The 23,317-nt window shown below is 45.3% G+C and overlaps 1 pseudogene; it reads left to right on the top strand.

The window, feature by feature from the left end:
* The first annotated feature begins 511 nt into the window (after positions 1-511).
* LOC136515045 (disease resistance protein Pik-2-like) lies at positions 512-10,322 on the top strand (annotated as a pseudogene).
* Positions 10,323-23,317: the final 12,995 nt, after the last annotated feature.

Raw genomic sequence — 23,317 nt, 5'->3', positions numbered from 1 at the left:
ACCCTGACTTCAAGAAAGTCCTGAGAGACATTCTTGTTGGCCATGATAAGAAGAAGTTCATGAATTTGAATATGACCATGTTGGATGAAAAGCAACTCATGGACGAACTCAAGGAATTCGTCCAGGAAAAGAGGTACGAGTTTAATCACTCGACACAAGGCTGGTCACTGCATACATGCATATATAGAGACTTAATTATATTTCAATAAGTACGTAGCCGTACAATTCTTTCCTTATTTCTTATTTATTTTATATATTACATTCAGGCTGGAAGGAGCTAGCATGTTCCACTTCAAGTCTATAAAATACTACAGTAATCTTGGATCCATACACAATTGATTTAAAAGAGTCATAAAGAAGTAAATTTGTATTTTCAGCAGTAAGCATAACTAGTTGTATGAAATACAAATCTACAACCACCTGTTCTTTTTTATGGTCGATAATGCCATTGCTCTGTTCTTTATATGCTTTCTCATTTTAATTACCAACTCATGAAGGCAATTACGCTGTCATGTAAATGTGTAGGTGTTTCATTGTTATTGATGATATATGGGACAAGAAGACCTGGAAATTAGTCAGATGTGCTCTGCAAGAAAGTAATTGTGGAAGTAGACTTGTGATCACTACACGCATTTCGGAAGTTGCTGCATATGCTGATGAAGCTTACAAAATAAAGCCGCTTTCTCATGATAACTCTGAAAAATTATTGTACGCAAGAATAGATGACGATGAAGGGCAGCATTTCGATAGTCTTCCGGCTGAGACATGTGAAAGAATTTTGAAGAAATGTGGCGGCGTGCCACTTGCTATCATTACAATAGCCAGTTTGTTGGCCAGTAAACCAGGAGAGGACTGGTCTGAGGTCTACAACTCAATTGGTTTTGGGCATAAAGGCAATGATGACGTAGATAATACCAGAAGGATATTGTCTTTTAGCTACTATGATCTGCCTTCACATCTAAAGGCTTGCTTGTTGTATCTAAGCGTATTTCCGGAAGATCGTATCATAGAGAAAAATAGATTGATATGGATGTGGATCGCTGAAGGTTTCATCTCTGAGGAACAAGCAGCAGCAGGGGTAGGATTATTTGAGCTTGGGGACAGGTACTTTAATGAATTGATAAATAGAAACATGATCCAGGCACAGGAGACACTATATGAAGGGTACGTTGATGCATGCTCAGTTCATGATATGGTTCTTGATTTGATACATCAATTATCGAGTGAAGAAAATGTTGTCACTGTATTGAATGGTGATGAGCGACAGAAACTTCAGGGGAGCATTTCTCGCAGGTTAGCCCTACAGTGTGTTGAAGAGCACAACGTTGGCCAGCTGGCTAACATCGCTGTGGAGAAAGTGAGATCCATTTTTGCCGGTGAGTGTGATTTTTGTGCATTATGCCCACGCCTCCCATCTTTACGTGTAGTACAAATGGTAGGATGTTCTGTTTTCAACAAAGACTGCATCAAAGATGTGTCGTGGAATCATCTTGGGAGTTTACTTCACTTGAGGTACCTCAGACTAGAGAGTACCAATATCTATGAGCTGCCTAGGGAGGTAAGATATCTGAGGTTTCTGCAAACACTGGATTTATGGGGCTCCTGTATAGAGGAGCTGCCGGAGGAGGTGGGACTTCTGACGCAACTTGTTTGCCTACGAGCTGGTGCTTGGGCAATAATAGTGCCAGCAGGTTTAATCGGTAAGCTCACGTCACTGCAAGACCTACGTATATCGTGTTCTGGTGAAGATGCTATAATAATGCAGTTTGTGGAGGAGCTGGGCCTGCTGAAGGAACTGCGGGTGCTCGAGACTAGGATTACTGTTTGGAGTGAGAGCATCGAGAGTGCTTTGCTGGAGTCCCTGGGCCATCTGCACAATATCCAGGAACTTCATATTTCGGATTATCCTTCAAGTAAGGACTGGGTGAGCAGCGATGCAGTATGGTTGTCCTGTCGGCATCTCCGTTTGCTGCGTTTGGACTGCTTCGAGTTCTCTACACTGCCGGCGTGGATTAACTCGTCACTTGCTCCAAACATCTCCTATCTGGATGTGCAAGTGGTAGTTGTGAAAGACCAGGACATGGAGACCCTTGCCAAGCTGCCAGAGCTCAGTTGCCTCAGACTGGATTCCGATGACACCGAATCAGTAGTTAGCATAAAGATTCGTACAGATAAAGGTGTTGTCTACTTTCGCAAGTTGAGATTCTTAAAGATACTCGGTCCATCTATCTGGTTTGATCTGCGCGGCAGCGAGTGCAACAGCAGCAGGGTACCATCTAATAATAGAATCATGCCAAGTCTTGAATCGCTAGAGTTTCATGTCCATGTGCGGTCCCTAAAAGACGAGAACCCGCATCTTGGTTTTGACAAGCTGCTTGGCTTCCAGAACCTCGGAAGAAGTTCGCTCCGGATAGTCAAAGCCGAAGTGAACTGTGGAGGTGCCAGTATTTGGGATGTGGAGGAAGCGGAGGCTGCGTTGGAGCACGCGGCCGCAGTCCATCCAAAACATCCCACCCTTCTAACCAACAGGGTAGAATCACAATATATGATCTCACGCTACCAAGAGGTATGATGAACTGATCATGCATGCACATTTGAACTTGCTTTCAAATGCTACTGGCTCTGATTAACTATTACTTCCTATCTATCCTGTCTTTCTATCTTTATAATGGTCACAGTAAAATGTTTATCTCATACATACAGTACCTACGGGGTTCAAGTGGTACAGGACTAAATCTAGCTAGCTCCTCTCCTTTGAATTATTATTAGTCCTAGCTCAATCGGGTTCTCCGACACAGTATTCCGGGCAACATAGATTATCTAAATAAATAGTTACTCCGTATTAAGTAAGGGTGGGTGGGCCGTGATAGTTAACGTAAAAATATCTCGATTGCCTTTTTCTCCCTTGCATGCATGTAGGGCCTGTTTGCTTTTGGCTCAGATTCTAAACACCAGCGGCTGGATCTGCTGCCTAGCTCAGATTCCGATCCAAACACGCAGGATTAGCCGTGTTGTCTCACAAATGCCATAGTCTGCCAACCGGTTGGCCGTGTTTGCGTGGCTCAAGGCAGATTCATTCATAACATTATGAATTGTGGTGTCTAACTACTGAAGGAATGTAATTAGAAATGCAAGGAAAAGCACTCAGTTTTTTTTTTCTGAATACGCAAAAGATTTGTGTATCATTGTAATTAATAAGAAGAGTTTAACCGTACAAATGACACGCTTCTGATGAGCGTGCTAGGTGGTCTTACAGCTATGACTGGACCATCCTAGCCGACTGTTACAAACCTCGATATTACATAAATGGTAAACAACCGAACTAAGAGCACCACAGCGACCTACGGAGCTGGATGTCTCCGCTGCTGGTTGTGTGACCCAACTCCACCATCTGAGAAGAACGTTCTTCTACCAGTCCTGTTGTTGGTCGCTGGGAACAGCTCGTCCAGAGCCTCCACTTGGCTCGGCGTCAAGTTCCCTGCGAATATGTCGTCGTATGTTCCCTTGGACACGATGAAACTGTAGCTACCGACGGCACGATGCCCATCATCTGCATGAGGCATACTTCGCCCCGCTTGGAGGTCGGTATGTGCGCCACCGACTGAGCGGCAATCCGTCTGCTCCTGATTGGCAGGGGCCTTTTGGTTGCCGCCTTCTGCCTTGGTGGAGTGGAGATTAAAAGCGACCTAAGCTTGCGCTGCACCTCCTCGATAAAACCGTGCGAGATGCCGAGCGGCCTCGCACGGCGTGGGCATCGCATCGCTGGGGTCGGGCATGGCTTGGCTATCCAGCTGGCCGTCCTTCGTCGGCGTAGAAGGGTCGGGTGTGGCTTGGCCATACGAATGGCCGTCCAGCGTCGACGTAGAAGTACCCGCCATGTGCTTGGCCGGCTCTAACCTAGGTGTGCAGACCTCACTGTCGTCCCCTGGCGCCACAGCACCCACGACAACGGGTTGCTCCAACTGTGGAGGCATGCCCTGCACAGACAACGACAGAGGCAGGTCCGTTGTGCACTGGGGACCCGTCGCCGGAGAACTGTTGTCCACCACCGAAGCTTGAACCTCCTGAGAGACGGTTGCCGCAGCATGCAGGCACCCAGGCGCTGGTGTGACCGCTGGTCGGCTCGCGACGAGCGAGGCGGCAAGCTCATCCAGCATCGGGTCGACTGAGACGAGCCAAACGGGAGGCCCTGCGCCCTCGCACAGTGCCTCCGCTAAAGAATCTGGCTCGAGGAAGCCGCGTGCGGCAGTCGAAGCAGTGGCGTAGTCAGCAGGCATGCCCATGCTGATGTCCGTCGCCGGGACACCCCTGCGTCGTCGGCGTCGTTTCCGGCATCGACGGTTGCCATCGGCACACCCCACGACTCCCTGGGCGTTCCCATCCGTGGTCGGTGGACTACCGAGGGGTGCATGCTGGGAGGCCGGTGTGTTGTCGACACGAGCTGAGCGGCGAGGCAGGCCACCACCCCTCGGCGCCGACTTGGATCGCTTGTAGTCCCTCGCGAGGTGGTGGAATCCGGGGGCAGCGCAGGCAACGGCGTGGCAATCGGCAGGTCGCTACTCGGTGCGAGTAGGGGAGGTAGTTGAAACATCTGTCATGGAGCTATGCTGGGATCTTCTGAGCTAATCCGCACAGCCAATCCGAGGCTCAGCTGAGGCAGCTGCAGGTCCCGCTTCCTGTCAGGGTAGGATCTACCGCCACCCGCCGGCGTTGGGGGCAGAGACCCGTCTACGGGCGCCGAGGCATTGGCGAGCAGGGACCCGACCATCCACTGGCTGAGCAGGCAAGCTGTGCACTAGCTAGGAATGCGGCTGGCTGCGCTTCCTCCGCCATCGCACAGGTCCCTGTCTAGCGTCTGCTCTGTCGTGCCCCAGAACCACGACTGAAAGAGTCTGGACACGAGCGGGGGACGCTGTGGCCGGCTTCGTAGGGCGATGAGCAGCCTCCAGGTAGGTTGTGGGGCGGTCGTCGTCGGACTTGTCGCCATCGTCGTCAGCCCATCGACGGCGCTTCGTGCGCCCTCCCGAAGACGGGTAGAACGGAGCCGTGGCCGATGAGAGAATGGAGCCTAGCGTCGGCGGCGGCGGGGACGTAGAGGGAATCTACGGAGGTGCTCGAAAGCTGGATCCCGTGGGTCGGGCTCAATGGAGCTGCAGATGGACATGGTGGTCGTGGCGCAGAGGCCCGACGCCATCGGCGGCGTGGACGGGGAGGGAGTCCACAGAGGCGCTCCAGTGCCGGAGGTGGCTGCGGTGGGAGGGCACGGTGTTGTTGGCGTTGGAGGTGGCATCCCAGCGCCGGCCGCGGTGGCCACGGTGGTGGGGCCTGGCGTCAGCATCGGCTGGGGCGGACAGGGCGCTCTAGCGCTGGCTCCCACGTTGGTGGGGTCCACCGGTCCAAGGAGGCTCCCATCGGAGGCGCCCGCCATCACCGGGGAGGCAGCCCGAGGTGGCGATGACGGGGCGCAGGCGTGGCGAGGTTGGGGTTGGCCGTGTAGTGGGACGCCGGCGGAGGGGCCCGACGTGGGCGGCGTCGGCGGCCGTGCTGCGTGCTCACACGCGCCCGCGCATAGGAGAGGAGAGGAGGGGTGCGCGGATGCAGGGAGGTGGGGGAAGCCGTCCCCTGCGGCGGCGGCGCGGGCCCCGCGGGCGGAGGCAGCGGCAGCACAGCCTCGGCGTCCACGCCCGCGACTAGCAGCAAATCCGGCTGATGGGGCCGGGTTCGCCGGAAGGGGAGGAGGAGGGGACCACTGGCGGCGGTGGCGGCGGGTTGGGGGCGGCGCGGGCCTGCGTCGCTGGCTGGACTTGTGGGGCTCGAGGAGGGAGTAGGGGGGGGGACAGGCGGGGGAGGGGGCCGCCGACGCCGGGATAGCGGCCGGCGGAAGCGGCAGCGGGGGGTGGGTGGAGGCCGCCAGGGGTCGCCAACCCTAGGGGAGCCGACCCATCCTCGAAAAGGGAATACTGTCTTTGTTTTTTTTGAAAGAAAGCTTGTATCTTTGTTTTGGTTGGAATGTGTATGTTGTGTTTCTATGATGATGACAGGGAATTCATGAGTGGCCAGTCGAGTGTGCACGTGGTTTTTTTTCTTTTTCCTCGCAGTTCAATATATTTGTATTTATTTGCTAACCGTATCGAACAAATGGTAGGCATGTATGGAAATGAGCAAAGCCCCTGAGTTAGTAACCAAGGCCTGGAAGTTGGCGGATGACATCGTTGGCTCAGGACATATTCAAATACTGCGTATGCCAGATCCGACCGCATCTTCAAGCAAAGTATGTTCAACAACGTTTGCAAGTACATCTTCCATTTAAATTAATGAAAGGAATATCACACATCAGTATCTATTCGTGTGCTTATGATTTTCATGACATAGCACACACCGAACAATTCGGTAGAATTTAAGACTGTTATGTTCATATTTAGAACAGTATATAATTCTGATAAGCATTGTGTTTTATTTGTTTTCTTCGTAGGTTATGCGCTTGTTGTACACAGATAATGGTGTGGCACTTTTGGCTCTCAGCTCCAATGCTGTTCATAAGCTGTGGAAATGGGAGCACAGGGACAAGAATCCACGTGGCAAGGTTAGATAGGACCACTAGCTTAAGATTTCAACACTGTAGTTCTGTTTGGTTGTTTTCTAAAAACCATCCATCATTACTTTTCGTTAGTCGTCCAAATCTGTTCCACCAGTACTATGGCAACCGGAAAATGGCATTCCAATGACAAACGACACCATTGATGGCAATGACCCTAAAGAAGCAACAGCCTGCACTACACTATCAAAAAATGACAGCTATCTAATTTCTGCTTCTAGTGGCAAAGTCTCATTGTTCAACATGATGACATTCAAGGTATGTCTTCTTCAGTTGTCTATAACAATAAGTAGTTAATTCGATGATTGATCTCTTACAAATCATGCATGACAACTTCCGTAAAATAATTTTTATTTCGTTGTTGCACCATGGCCTTTCTTTGGCTTCACTGATCTTGTGCAATCTCTCATATATAGGTCATGACTACTTTCATGGCACCTCCACCTGCTGCAACTTTCCTTGCATTCTACCCGCCAGACAATAACATCATAGCTATTGGAAGGGAGGACTCTTCAGTTCAAATCTACAATGTCCGTAAAGACGAAGTGAGTATTGAACATGAATATGTCATCCCCTGTTTGCATGAATCTCATAGGATTGGTAAAACTTATTATATATAGTTCTCACTGGAAATGCATTAGTGTACCCATTGTAAAATAATATGCTCTCGTTTCAGACTATATATCCCCTCATATTTTACTTATGTATTAGGATATCATAAGATTGTAGATGTTGTTTTATATATGTTCTTTTTGACATAACAAATTATGTACCTTTTGCGCACTTTGAGCAGATACTACCACAAGGTACACATATTACATAGCAACTTTGTGGTAGCTCCCGTCAACAATATGAAGAGTAGTAAGTACCTCGTGGTATATGACCCAAAAAACCTTCATAAACAATACATATGTTGTTAGCTCGACATTTAAAAATTTGAGAATTTTTAATGATAATGGATTCTTCCTATGTGAAATATTATGTATAGTGTACTAATTACCGTTTAGTTTATATTTAACATCAACGTGCCAAAATATCAACTTATCTTAATCGAATTGCATAGGTTACAACTGTGCTCACGGGTCATCAAAAAAAGATAACTGGACTAGCATTTTCGCAATCAATGGAGGTGCTTGTATCTTCAGGTGCTGATGCTCAGGTGTGAACTCTAATATATATCAAAATTAGGACTAGCGATTTTGTTTTTGCTTATAAATTTAAGGGATGCTGAATTAAATACAGTCAAATGTTATGTGTCGGTGTTTTGTGAACTGACCAGTAAATTTAGTGCCGCGCAGCTCTAGGAATCGATGGAAGCACTCAAGACATGGGGAGATTATAGTGTTTCAGGCCGAAGCCCTATGTCCAGTCTCAGAGGGGTTCGAGTTCGAGTTTCTTGGTTCAAGTGCTCAGTTGGCTTACAATGGGGGTGCTCGTAAGCGTGGGTTCAGAAGTGAGATGTCTCGAGAGAATAGATCGATCCCTCCAAAGCCATAGAGAGTGTTTCCTTTTTTCCGTCCGCTAGAATGAAGGCCCGGTTCCCTTATGCTTCTGGGGGCCAAGTGACAATTGAAAGGAAAGGGTTCCCACGACCCGAGTGGTCGAGAGCTCGAGGGGAGGGCGGCGGTAGGCGAGCCCGGTCCATGGGCCCTCTGCATCTTGTCCCAGCTTCTGTTGCATGCTCGGATGTCGTCATGGGTTCCTGTTCTCCACGTCGAGGTATGGTGCGCCATAGCGGCACAGTGCGGGTCGTGGCTGGTATGGTGCGCCATAGCGGCATAGTGTGGGTCGTGGCTGTCCTCTTGTAGTCCTATGGGACGTGGGCGCATAGTGCGAGTCGTGGCCTTCGTCCTTGCGCCTACTGCCCCCGGGGGGCGTCGTGCGCTAGTTTGAGTCTATGGCTATCGTCCTCTGCTGACCGGCCGCCCTCCTGATCATGAAGGGGGCGGTGAGGCTTCATCCCACACACGGGTGGTCGGGGGTCAACTTGTTTGGCCGGTTCCGAGGAGTCAAGTCCCTGGACGTGAGACCCGTGCTCTGTGGCGAGCGTGGCCGTACACCTGCCCGTCGAGTCATACAGTGTTTGAGCGGTCCCGTGCCATATCCTGACATTGCCTGGCCACGGTGTGGCCTTTTGAATTGGTGGGGGGAGCAGTCCGAGGGGTGATGCCTCACCCCAAGATCCTACGGTCCGAAGGGTGGTCGATGCATCCTAAGGCCCCACGGTCCGTTGGGTGGTCGTCGTCCTTTTGGTCTGAGTGGGTGTGCAGTGCGTGCACGTCTCGTTGTGGCAGGCGCATTGAATGCACCAACCTCCCCTGGTCTTATCCGTTGACGGCCAGCCTAGGCCCGGGGTGGTCGAGGTCGTGCCTCGTATCCCGATCCGACTGCGTGGTCGGGTGGAGCGAGTGGTCTAGGCGCTACGTGGATGATGGGCCGTGGCCTACTAGGCCACGAAGTGCGCTTTCCTCTGGCGTAAGCCGCGTTGTGGGGTAACCGGGGTATGCTCCCCCGACATTATGTTAGTCGCATTTCATACCATCCATTAGTCTATTTTCTAAAATATATAAAGATCTATAAATACACTCCACTTTCTAAAAGGTATAAATATCTAAAAATACAGTATTGTTTCTTTCTGAATCATTCTTTTCTTGTTTTTTGCAATGAAATGAAATTTGCAGCTATGTGTTTGGAGCATTTTTGGTTGGAAGAACAAGAAATCAAGGTACATCAAACATCCATCTAATGGTTCTGGTGCTTTAGTTGGTCATACAATGGTGTAGTTTCACTATGATGGAACACATCTTTTAGAAGTTCATGAGAGTCAGTTGGCGATCTATGATTGGCAATTGGAATGCTTGTGCTCGGTAAGTCATTCACAACATTTTCATAACAATATATTTGCATCTCTTAGTAATCATATGTTGTCTTGTCTATTGAGTTGGAGTACTAACATATTACATGATTTACATCATGCTTCTCGAATGCTCCTAATCGTATCGATGCATTGTAATAAGCACATTACACATTGATATTTGACCTTCCATAAGTTGATAATGCAGTGGTACCCAAGAGATGCACTCCCTGCTCCAATTTCAAGTGCGGTGTACTCACTTGGTTGTTTGTTGGTCTATGCTGGATTTAGTGATGGTGCAATTGGAATATTCGAGGCAGAATCTCTTATGCTACAGTGCTGGATAGCACCCTCTGCCTACGTACCATCTTCAATATCCAGGTATGTGGAGTTTCAAGCAGTTTCTGTTTTTTTTGTTTGAGTGGTACTTTCAATTCTGGTAACAAACTTCTTGTTTTTGTTGCGTCTCTGGTTTCCAGCGTTGGTGAAACTGTCTATCCCACGGTCATCGCAACGCATCCTTGGAAGCCTAACCAGATTGCAGTGGGCATGAGCGATGGTGTAGTTTATGTGCTGGAGCTGTTGGATACAGACGACGGACAAGTGGGCAGCGACACCTCCTCAGAACAACGTCCACCTAGTAATGTCAGCAGCAGCGGTGGTGACAGCCAACCGAGTGTCTGATCAGCCGATGAATTGACATGGAAATGCTTGCTTGGCCTACGATCATAGATTGAGTTAAATATTTTGCTTGGCCTCTAGACACATATTCAGTCAAATGGAACTGATTTTTCATGCACCCATCCAGTTATGTGTACACCATCCATCGTCAGATCTCCCTGATATCTATATATCTAAGACTAGTGTTTTCAAGTCATTGAGGACTTCCTTATTTGTAATAAATATGCACGTTGCTAGTGGGTGAGACATTTCCCTCTCCATCTCTCTTCTTTATTCAAAAAACATAATTGGATAGTGAGCAATGTATTTTCTTATCTTATTGTATTATATACAAAGACCTTGGGGACAATGCTGAGTATCAGCCTACCCAATTCTCCAGTCAAGTTGGCTTAGGTTGAATTGCAATTGCAATACTCTCGTTTGGTGAATAATGTGAGATTTCGACATGCATTGTAAAAACTCGTTCAAGTGGAGAAAATTGTCCTTGGATAATATAGTATATAGAACATATATATGTGAGTTAGTTTGCATATCGTGACTTACTAAAATAATTATGAGAAAAGCATTCAGGTAAAGAAAAAATACAGAGGGAAATGAGAATGGCCAAATATTTTTTGTTATTTAGTCCTCTAAACGCACTATCATCATTCCTGAGTAGTTATCAATTTTCATAATTTGTAACAATGATCTTGTTTATCTTTAAATAATTAGATGGTATATCTTCAAGCTAACATCAAATTCATTAGATTCAACCTAAACCTATTGATGCTTAGGACCTCCATGACCACCGCTAACCAAAAGACCCTAAACCTATTGAAGCTTAGCACCACGAAAAAACCCATGAGTTTTGACCTGATTTATACCTCATGTTGGAGACAAATGAGTGCCCTTCTAAACATTTGGAGTTTGTCCAGAAAAAAAATCATAAGAAAAGGTCAGTCTCAGAGAATGCTGACCGTCACTGTTACAAATGGGGAAGTTACTTATATACGACAGTTGGTGTTCCTTGTTTTCGCTCAAAAGAAATGGGGAAAAGGCCATTTCAAGGGCTTCACCATTCACACATCCTTTCCTTCCTCAATGCAAATAATATCAGTAATGAATATACAACAATGTATTAGTTTCCACAAAGACCCCACGGTGAAAATCAGACCCACTGGTATCTGCAAACAACAGTTCTAATTCCTCGTACAAAATGGGGAAAAGAAAGAAAGGCAAAGTGGGCAAGCCATACATCCGCCAAAAAAAGCACACCCAAGCAGCCCCACTACAAAAAGGACTATTACCAAACTGGTTATCAACCCTGACAAGACAAACCCAAAGTGTGCAGGTGATATCAACCAGGACCACGGCCTCAACATCAATACCGCCCTAAGCCACTCCCATGTGTCTTCTATCACTGCCTTGCTTGGGATTAGCATTTACTGGAGCGCACAGGTAAAAAACAACTGAGACCACAACTGAGCTCCAAGCAATCAGATTACCAGGCAAAAGGCCAGAGCCATTGCTGATCATACTATCTGGAAGGTTTCTTGCCGCTAAGGAACTCTTGCTCTTTGAGGCGGTGCTGGAACCATGCCAAGCGTGCTTGGAGGCTGACCAAACCTGCAGCCTTGCGTGACAGCAAAAAGCTCAGTTGGGTCACATAGTCGTCAATCAGGCTACCTGGTTGATCAACTTCTACCAAAAGGTTCATCTCCTAAGAAAAATAAAGCATATGTTTAAGCAGCGTGGCAAAATGAACAGCGCTGTGAAATAGTGGTATTATCAACCAGTGACCTTAAAACAAAAGAACAAACAAGGAAGTCAAAAGCAAATAGACAGCTTAACGTTAATTCACAAAATATATGGTCCCCTCTTTATGATAACTGGACATGTATGTGCATATACGTGTACTAGCTAATCACATTTCTTCCTATGAACACACAAATATCATTATAATAAGGCGTATTATATAATTAAAAGAATCTATCAAGGTACGATTTGTCCATTGATTCTCTTACAATATAATATCAATTACTACAAAACTATGTTACTAAAAGGCATGTGAAATACTACCTCCATCCCAAAAAGAATACAATTCTAGGTATGGTCAAAGTCAAACTATCTTAAGTTCGACGGAGTTCATAGAAAATATTAAAAATATTATTTTTTATGACGCTTCTAATGATACTTAATTAGTATGATAATATTAGCATCTTTTTATATAAATTTGGTCAAACTTCAAATCATTTGACTAAGCACTATTCGCATCGGTTTTGGCATGGAGTACAAATCTATTGATATATCTTTTTGTCCACTAAACAAGTAAACATAGATATATTTTAACTAATTGATGATCAAAGCTTACAGTCTGGCTTTTACAAATTCTAATTCGCCATACATTCTGAAATGGAGGTGATAGTATACAGTAAGATGACTTATTGTATGTATACAGCTGTCAATCTAAGAACATTATCATGGACATTATTCAGTAGATTAAAACTTACTTCCCGCACGATCTCCATAGTATTCTCAATTTCCTTCCTGTGAGCTGCTATGAGGGCCTCCTCTTCCTAACATACAAAAGAAAGCTTAGCAACACATCTCGATGCAGGATAAAATCACACAGCATTTTCATGAATTGTCTTTACCTCAAGAATTGCATCAATTTCTACATCATCACAAGAACTTTCACTTTCAGATTGCCTTGATGAAGCTGAAGCTGATGCTGGCCTTTGCTGCTGTTCACTACCGGACTCAGTGAATTTGCCGAGTACCAGGGGCACTCGGCAAAGCCCAATTTGCACTCGGCAAAGACCACTCGGTAAAAAATGAGTCGGCAAAGACGTCTTTGCCGAGTGTCTTTTGTCGGGCACTCGGCAAAGTCTTTGCCGAGTGCCCGACACTCGGCAAAGTTGGAACCGAAAAAAAACCCGAAAAAAATGGGAATTTTTACCCAAAAAAAATGAAATCTGCGCACAAACCTCCTCTACCACTACACCACACTATCACTTGTGTCTGGATTCAGTTTTAGTTCCCAATATATTATACTAAATCGAGTGTAAATTGTTTGTTTGAGGCCCTAAACGCATTCAAATAAAAAAGTTGTGAACTACAAAGTTTCGTAACTTTTCGAGATCTACACTTTTAGTTTAGGAAGTTTTTCCATTCGAGGTCGTTTACAAAATTTTAATTTTAAAATTTGGAAATTCAAACGCAGTTTTGCATGACAAGATGTTTTCAAATCAAAAAGTTGCCAACTACAATGTTTCATAACTTTTGGAGATCTACAATTTTTATTTAGGAAGTTTTTCCATCCGAGGTATTTTGAAAAATTCAAATTTTAAAATTTTCAAATTCAAACGTCATTTTTGCATGACAAAATGATTTCAAATCAAAATGTTGCCAACTACAAAATTTCATAACTTCTCAAGATCTACCAAGTTTATTTTGGTCATTTATTCATCCGACATAGTGGTAGTAACATTGTTCACAAATCTTATATATCTGTCTTCTACTTTCATGAAACTAATATGAGAGATGTAGATTTTATGAACAACGTTATTGTCGCTTTGTCAAATGAAGAAATGACCAAAATAAACTTTGTAGATCTTGAGAAGTTATACAACTTTGTAGTTGAAAAGTTTTTCATTTGAATTCATTTAGGGCCTCAAAAATTGATTCGAAAAACTGATTTGCCGAGGGCCAAAAAAATGCACACGGCAAAATGCCTCTTTGCCGAGTGCCAAAACATAGGCACTCGGCAAAATACGGCTTTGCCGAGTGCCAGAAAAAAGGCACTCGGCAAACTGAGAGTAAATTGCTTGTTTGAGGGCCTAAATGAATTCAAATAAAAAAGTGGTCAACTACAAAGTTTCATAACTTTTTGAGATCTACAATTTTCATTTAGTAAGTTTTTCCATCCGAGGTCGTTTGAAAATTTTGAATTTTAAATTTAAGAGATTCAAACGTAGTTTTGCATGATAAGATGATTTCAAATCAAAAAGTTGTCAACTACATAGTTTCATAACTTTTGGAGATCTACAATTTTCATTTAGGAAGTTTTTCCATCCGAGGTCGTTTGAAAAATTCAAATTTTCAAATTTTCAAATTCAAACGTCGTTTTTGCATGACAAGATGATTTCAAATCAAAATGTTGCCAACTACAAAATTTCATAACTTATCAAGATCTACAAAGTTTATTTTGGTCATTTGTTCATCTGACATAGTGGTAGTAACATTGTTCACAAATCTTATATATCTGTCTTCTACTTTCATGAAACTAATATGAGAGATGTAGATTTTATGAACAACGTTATTGTCGCTTTGTCAAATGAAGAAATGACCAAAATAAACTTTGTAGATCTTGAGAAGTTATACAACTTTGTAGTTGAAAAGTTTTTCATTTGAATTCATTTAGGGCCTCAAAAATTGCTTCGAAAAACTGATTTGCCGAGGGCCAAAAAAAATGCACACGGCAAAAAGCCTCTTTGCCGAGTGCCAAAACAAAGGCACTCGGCAAAATACATCTTTGCCGAGTGCCAGAAAAAAACACTCGGCAAAGACGTATTTTGCTGTGTGTTTTTGTTTGCCGAGTGTATTTTATTTGGCACTCGGCAAACACGGTCTTTGCCGAGTGCCCGATAAAATACACTCGGCAAAGCCTCCGGCACTCGGCAAATCGCCGGTTTCCGGTAGTGGTTGCAGCTGCTTTGCCTGCTGCATCTTATACCCAGCCCGACCTGTCTCAGGACAATTATCCTTTTTCATGTAATTGCTCTGCCTATCAGATTTGTCTTCTCTATAAGCCTTTCTCCGAGGAGGTGAGACTTTGGTGACTTTCTCCTCCTCCTGTGTGTTTGCTGAATTCTGAACCAACTGTGCCTTACTAGTGTAAGCAGTTTGGCTAGACTTCAAATCATACCTCTCCCTGTCATTACCACATGCTGCGCCATTTTCTTCTCTCCCTCTATTAGAATAACTTGGAATCATACTAAAGGAATTTCTGTCAGGCTCCACAAGTGCCACTAGATGCAATCACTCAAGTAAATGCACTTTGGATTACTCCCCACTCACTTGGATGCACAATCAAGCAAGAGATTGAGTGGGAGAGGCTTGGCTTAGCTCACAAGGATGTATCACTGATGAAAATGTACAAGAGAGTGAGCTAGAGCCGGCCAACATCTATTTATGGAGGCCCCAAGCCTCCACTAGCCGTTACCCTTTCGCAGAGGCAACCGGACCGAGCAACAGTGCTCCGGACCGAGGGGTTCGGACCTATCATCCTGGGTCCGGTTCCTCACAGTCGCCGGCCACAGTGCGCCATGTGTCCAATAGCCATTACGCGCCTCCGGACTCACCGTCCGGACTGAGGAACAGTGGCCACTCCAGACCAAGGGCCCAGGGTCCGGTTCGCTTCAACGTATAACATCACGTCGCCACGTGTCCTTGCGTTTGCAACTAGCCGTTGCCACGCTCGGTCAGCTCTTCCCGCACGTCTAGACTCAGGCTCCGAACGATGAACAATCAGCGTCCGGACCTTCGCTGACCCCAGTCCGGACACTTCCAGTAAGGTTCCTGAGGGGCAAAACACGTCCGGACTCCATCCAGCTCCACCGTCCGAACCAAAGCACCGAGTCCGGAGCTCCCTCGCCTCTTTCGCTACTCACCACATGGCCGGGGGCCTCCAACCAGACCAAGGGGCATTGGTCCGGACCCCCCGCGCCACCAGAGTCCGGATCAAGTGCCACAGCACTAATCACCTAGGGTTAGGTTCCGAACCCATCACCGATGGTCCGGACCACCCACGCCCTAGGGTTCGGAGCTCTGTTTCTTCACCATTTCAACTCCTTTCTTCCACCCTTGCTTCCATGTGCTAACACCAAAGTGTTCCACCACTTGTGCACGTGTGTTAGCATTTTTCAGGGGTTAAGAGTTAGCACACTATGTCCTAATGCATATGCATGAATCACTTCACCTGGTGGCACTTGCTAACCGCTTTAACCATGATTTCCCCTCTTCATAGTACAGCTATCTATCCTAAATGTGATCACACTCTCTATAGTGTCTTGATCACCAAAACAAAATGATCCTTAGGTCTTATACCTTTGCCTGATCAATTTTGTTTTTCTCTTTCTTCTTTTCCCAATTTGAAGCACCTAATCAACATCAACTAGGCCACCTCCATCACTTTGAGTGCCTTGCAGCTCCATCATTTGGGATGTACCAACCTATCTCATAATCACACTTAGAGCAATAGGTTAGTACACTATGTTTCATCAATTAGCTAAAACCAAACTAGGGCTTTCAGGTATGCAGACATGCCCGGCATTATCCCATAGAAGGGCTCGTTGACCGGGATTAGAGATTTCCTGGGCATGCCTAGTCCATCATAGGTGCTCACGAAGAGCGGGTTGAGTGCACTGCCTCTGTCGATCAAGGTCCTCCCAACCTTGTAATTCCCGATGTATGGCTTGATCACCAATGGGAGCAGTGCTCCGTCATACAGATTCACGGGGTAATCTGTAAGGTCGAACTTGATAGGCACCTCTGACCATTTGAGCCTTTTGTCCGAGGGCTGAGTGCTATTGGCTTGCCGCTCGACTTGCTTTAACTTGGTCTTGGAGGTGGGGGTGGCACTACCACCGTAGATCGTTAAGATTTCCATCTCTGACAGGATGATTGCATCATCATCTTGAGCCAGTTCAACTCGATGATTGTGTTGTTCTTGCCTCCCGGGCGCATCGCCTCTTCTCTGTTGTTCGCCCTCTTGCTTCTACTTCTTGTATACTGTCCGAAGGCTATGATTGGTAGAGTGATGAATAGGACAGCACATGGGGAGGTCTTCAGATTTACCTTGTCGTCGAGGTGGCGCTTTTCCCTTCTCGGCGGTAGGGACGTCGGCGCCTTCAGTCTTGCGCTTCTTTTCCTTGTTCTTCTTTTTGTCATCGACTGCTTGGGTGGACTCGGGTTGATCTCACACCCCGAGCGTCAGCAGCCTTTGCGGTTGCTTCGAGGATCTTGTACAGCTCAGCCACTGACTTCGGGTTCTTGGTGGCCAACTTCTCCGCTGTTCTTTCATCCTTGCAGCCCTGTTTAAAGGCCACAATCACCCAATCTTCAATCATGTCAGGGATCGTGTTGCGGATATCGCTGAACCTACGGATAAAGTCCCGAAGAGACTCGTCGGGCTTTTGGATGCATGCAAATAGATCATCCTCGTGTTTGGGGCGGCTGTATGTAGCATGCAAATTGCCCCTCAAACATCTAGCGCAAGTGCTCCCAAGATCGGACAGTGCCCTCATGTAGATTCATTAGCCATGTTTGGGCCAATCCTTGTAGGATAGTCGGCAGGTAATTGGCTTTCACGTAGTCATCACCTGATGCTGCTTCGATTACCATGGAATAGATCTGGATCCACTCCCTAGGATTGGTGGTGCCATCGTAGTTGTTGATGGGACCGAGTCTGAACTTCTCGGGCCAGACTATCCTGCGTAGATCTGGCACGAATGCTGAGTAGCCAGTTACCGACACGTTCCACTGGTGAGGTGGGGATTGATCACGTCGGTGTTGGGCTCGGTTAAAGTTGATGGTTTCCTGAGCATCGTAGTTCCTGCGATGGGTTTCTAGTTGAGGCCTCATATCACAGCCTGGTCGGGGTTGATACCGGCTTCCACCGGCTACCAATCGATTAGACCTCTGGGGCGCGTTCTGGCCCCTTGACTGAGATCTAGATGGTGCATCGGCCTTGGCATCAATACGTTGCTTGGCCTGGTCTATGAGATCCATGGCCTGTTTTATGACGGTCGCGAGGGGCGATCCGTCGTCAGCTAGGGCTCCCATTGTGTTCAAGAGCATTCTGATCTGAATGTTGTCTTCCTGGAACGCTCGGAAGTCAGAATCTAGATTCCTTGTGGCCAGGGCTAATGGAGCTGTCACGGTGCGTTGTGGGATCGTGTTCAGCATCGGTGCTCCGCTAAGGTGTGGCGGTTCATGAGTTGCCGATGACCCGGCGTCCTCCGCCTGCTATTGATCGCGAGTCACCATATAGACATGGCGACTCTCATAAGGGTTGATCTTGTCGTCCAAGCCCTCGTAGTCTAGGTTGAGTTTGGAGGCTTGGTTGGCAAGATCCCCTTCGGGAAGCTGCGCCCAGGAAGTGAACACTTCCCGGCCTGAGCGAGTTAGATCGGGATCTTTGATCCCGGTTAACTTGAGATTGAAATCTCCCTGGTGCTCGAAGACCAAACTACCAAAGTGGATAAATGGTGGCACGTAGAGGGGTGACAGCTGACGGATTGGGGAATACGAGTGGAAATCCCTGATGATCTCAGATCTGACTGAGCTTGGTGGGATGGCGACATTGGAAGTCGTCGGACCCTGGTACCAAACTCCCTTGACGATCGGCATGATTGATCTTCGCGCAAAGATCCCTCTACCTGGCATGCCTCTGTCGGTGTTTTTGATCGACAGATACTTGGATCTTCAGGAACCCCGCTTGGTGCAAAGAGCAATCACAATGGACACATAGTTTATACTGGTTCGGGCCCTCGTAGGCGAGTAAAAGCCTTACGTCCCGTTGCTGCTTCTTATATTATGAACTCGGCGAGTAGCGATTACAATGTATCTAACAGCCTAAGGTTGGATCAGATGGGGTACAACATGAGCCTATCTACCTATTTATATCCGGGATCAACTTGCCCTATAAGCTAAGAATCGCGCCTCCTTTGGAATCTTGCCGCAATATTGGGGATATCCTTCCTGGAATAAGACGTCGTATCTCGTCGGGTCTTCTCTGATCCGGTGTCGGTTGTTCGGCCATTCTTGTAGTCGGGATACCCGTCTGTATAGCACCGACATCTAAATTCATGTTCTTTGTGTTTTCAGTTAGTAGGCTTATCTGAATGTTCTTTGTGTTCTGGATCTTTATTTTCTTCTCTTCTGATATGGTATGTACGCTAGAGATGGCAGGTTTAATTTTATGCCTAAACTCATGTACATGCCCGCTCAGGTCACAAGTACTCAACGGGTCACCCATGCCCAAAACACATGGCACACCAATTCACCACCCATCAGTAAATCAGCAAATAGATAAATGCTTTTCCTGAACATTGCCTTTTCTTCTTCTTCCGGTAAATTCCCAACGAGAATACCGAATTGCAGGGGCTGCATCAATAATCAATAATCAATTACCAACCAATCAATCAATTATATTATTACTATGATCAATGTGCCAGTGCAGGGATAAAAATGGTACGGATATTTATCCCTAATTGGATAGTTATTCGGATATCCGGATATTTTTCCAAAGATAGATATTAAAACGGGCCGGAAATCGGATAATCAAGGTAAAAATAGGATATATCGAACTGAGCCAGCACCTTCCAGTCGTATATAGTAGATGTACATTTTTCATCCTCAAACCACACGTCACGTGAACAAGGCCATGTGCCTTTGTGCGCTCCCCCACCCCTCCTATTTTATAGCAAGGTGGGACAAATTCTTCTTGCTTCGCATAGTGTAGACTACGGCAACAGCTTGCTGCTAGTTTTTTTTTTTTTCATGCGGTCCAATAACGTTTAGCTCGGCCCAAGTCCGTTGACGAGCGCGAGTCTGGCACTGGAAGTCGACGTTGATTAGAGAACACGTGTGCCTAGATGGTTCCCTCAAAAAAAAAAAAACCGTACTCCTAGATGGTTCGCATTTCTTTCCTCTTCCGTGTTTTAAAAATTTTGTATTCCAAGATAAATAATGAAAATTAATATAAAAATATTTTATAACGCTTAATCTTATCTCTTATTTGTTGCTTTACTCGTTAGGCTTAATCTAGATGGATTATGGACTCGTAGAGTGGTGTAATGGTTTGCACACCTATGATATATATTACTTGTACTCATCCGAATAGATATTTGTATCCGATATTCTTCGAATTCGATTCATACCGTATTCGATACTCATTATTCATATCCGTAACCTACTCATTATTCGTATCCGTAACTGAGACAATCCGTATTCATATATGTATCCGGTAGCTATCCATGTCTGAATCCGAATCCAAACATATATAAATATGAAATATGAAAATAAATATGATATCAGTGATATCCGTTCGTATCCGATCTGTTTTCATCCCTATGCAGGTGGATGGGCAAGCGTATGTAGGTTATATAACATCTATTTTTATAGACCTTTTTATAAGCACTACATCTCGCATTTAACTATAATATGGACTCTTTTTATAAGCACTATATCTCACAGTTGACTAGATGACTCTCACGTCTTGTCTGGGTGATTTTTTATAAGCACTACATCTCGCATTTAACTATAATATGGACTCTTTTTATAAGCACTGTATCTCACAGTTAACTGGATCACTCTCACGTCTTGTCTGGGTCATTTTTTATAAGCACTACATCTCATATTTAACTATAATATGAACTCTTTTATAAGCACTAGCACTATATCTCACAGTTAACTGGATCACTCTTACATCTTGTCTGGGTGAACTGATAGGCATAACGTGTATAGAGGCCCAGCCACGGCCCACTCTACAAGCTGCAAGCCAACTCCCACGCTGCAAGCCAGCGTCCTTCTCAATTTTATTAGTCACACCTCGCTTAGACATATGCAAGCGATGGAGCCAATGGTCTATATAAAAAGATCTTTTACAATGGTTGGAAAAGTATTTTTTTTTATTTTTTTAGCTAATAACTCATTGAGAAACATTATTTATTAAATAATAATTTATCTTATTGAGGGTATTTACGTAACAGAGGTTATGCCCTTCACGTAACCCTCTCCCCTGGCCCCTCTGTGACATCGTTAAGCCCCGAAGCTCGCTCAATGGTTGTGAAAGACCCGTCTTCATCATCTTTGATTTGATCCCCTGAGACGGCTGCTGTAACCAGGAAAGCCGCCAACGTGCTCATCTCCGTGGGCGCCAAGGCCGCTGTCCTCGCGCTGGCCGTTGCATATCTAATTAAAAATAATTATTTCTGTACGTTGCGCTTTCTCACTTTTTGTAATACAAATACTGTACACGACTAAGCTAGTTCCTATGGTACATAAAGTTTAGTTGGCTACTAACTTTTAGACTAGCCACTTTGTTATACTTGTATGGTTTATAATAGACTAATATTGTAATGTTTAGTAACTAAACTTATAGATAACACTTTAAACTATCTATTTCGAGCACTAAAAGCTAAATTTCAGTAACTAAACTTTAGGTCATGGAATCCAAACTGCATCTATCGTTCTATACTACAACCGTAGCATTTTGTAGCTATCTGGTTATCTATACGACAACGATGGATGTGTGTGTGGCTGTGTGCGCGTGCGTGTAGCAGTTGCGATGCAGAGGAAAAGGCTGCAGCTTCAGACAGACGCATGTTTCTTTCTTGATCATGGGTTTATGACGGCAGGTAGGACATTTAATGCGCGTGTTTAGTTGGACCCAAAATCTCAAAAAGTGCTATAGTAACAATCACATCGAATATTTACGATCGTGTATGGAGCATTAAATGTAGACGAAAAAAAAACTAATTGCACAGTTTGGTGAGAAATTATGAGACGAACTTTTTAAGCCTAATTAGTCCATGTTTAAACACTAATTACCAAATAAAAACGAAAGTGCTACAGTAACCCTAAATTCCAACTTTCTGAAACTGAACACAGCCATTTATGTCTCGTACGGTCGTACCTCCCTTTTATAATAAATGTGCACTGCTTTCCTTGAAGACCGGCTCCACTGGAATCTACGTACACCGAACCAAAGCAATCTACAATCTCCGTGAGCCGCGTGAGCGCAAGGAAGAGCTGCTGCAGCAATTTAGGTGGAGCAGTCCGTGATTCTCCTAAGCCCTCGTTTAGTTTCACCCAATATCTTTAAAAATGATATAGTATCTGTCACATCAAATGTTTGCGACCCGTGCATGGAGCATTAAATGTAGATGAAAAAAAACTAATTGCACAGTTTGGTGGAAAATTACGAGACAAACGTTTTGAGCCTAATTAATCCATGTTTGAACATTATTTGTCAAATAAAAACGAACGTGCTACAGTAGCCATAAATTCCAAATTCCTAGAACTAAACACAGCCTAAGATATGAAAATTACCAACTTATCTATAACCTGAAAAAAATAATAAAATAAAAAATAAATCTAGCTACGCATATTTTGGTACTTGCCCCACCTAATTTTGTAACTATCCTCACTTATTCAGGACATCTACGTACTTTCACATTGGTACCTCCTACTTTTGCATCGTTCGATCTCATCCAATGAACGACTCATGTTTTTTTTCCAACCATCGTAAAATTTCTCTCTTTTTTTCCAAAGCAAGCTTTGTTATCAGATTTCCATATGGCCCAGCAAACTGCAGCCACTCCCCCAAACATGGTACTTCTTGCCAAAAGACAACTAGTTAACACACCATCGCCAACATTGTTCTAATTCCGGGAGACAGTGTTTGCCCCCAAAGCATTTGGCCACCACAGCGTTTTCGGCCATCATTCATCAAGCATGCGAGCTGGTTTGCATCTAAATTACTACCGACACATCACAGAAGCAGAGTTGTTTTTCTTTCTCTCTCTCGTGTGTAACTTCCTAGCTCTGCGTGACACACACACGTTAATCAAGCAATTGAAAAATGAAAAGCTCACCTTTTCTCTCGTCGTCAACTGGAAAAGTTGTCTGCCTGCTCTCTCTCTCTGGTTATTTTAAATTGTCTTGGCCCGCGGGCTTTTCAGCTTGCTCCAAGCTCAAGAACATGGAACAGTAGTTCTATACATTTTTCTTTTCATCAGCCTGTTCGTTTGTTGGTTTCAGCCAGCCCAAACCAGCCAGCCAACAGTGTTTTACTCTCACAATAAACCAGATCCAGTGCGCCGCTTCCTCGACCAGTCTGGCTTTCTCCTGCTACAGCTACAGGGCTCAGACCAAGAACAGGCGGTGAATCTACAGAGTTGTTTTTCTTTTTCTCTGTTGTGTGTAACTTCCTAGCTCTGCGTGACACACACACGTTAATCAAGCAATTGAAAAATGAAAAGCTCACCTTTTCTCTTGTCGTCAACTGGAAAAGTTGTCCGGCTGCTCTCTCTCTGTCTCTGTCTCTGGTTACTATTTTTAATTGTCTTGGCTCTCTTGTCGTCGACTGGAAAAGTTGTCTGCCTGCTCTCTCTCTCTGGTTACTATTTTTAATTGTCTTG

The sequence above is a fragment of the Miscanthus floridulus genome, chromosome 17 (genome assembly GCF_019320115.1).
Source record: "Miscanthus floridulus cultivar M001 chromosome 17, ASM1932011v1, whole genome shotgun sequence".
NCBI lineage: Eukaryota > Viridiplantae > Streptophyta > Magnoliopsida > Poales > Poaceae > Miscanthus > Miscanthus floridulus.
This window is presented reverse-complemented; position numbering and strand designations above follow the sequence as displayed.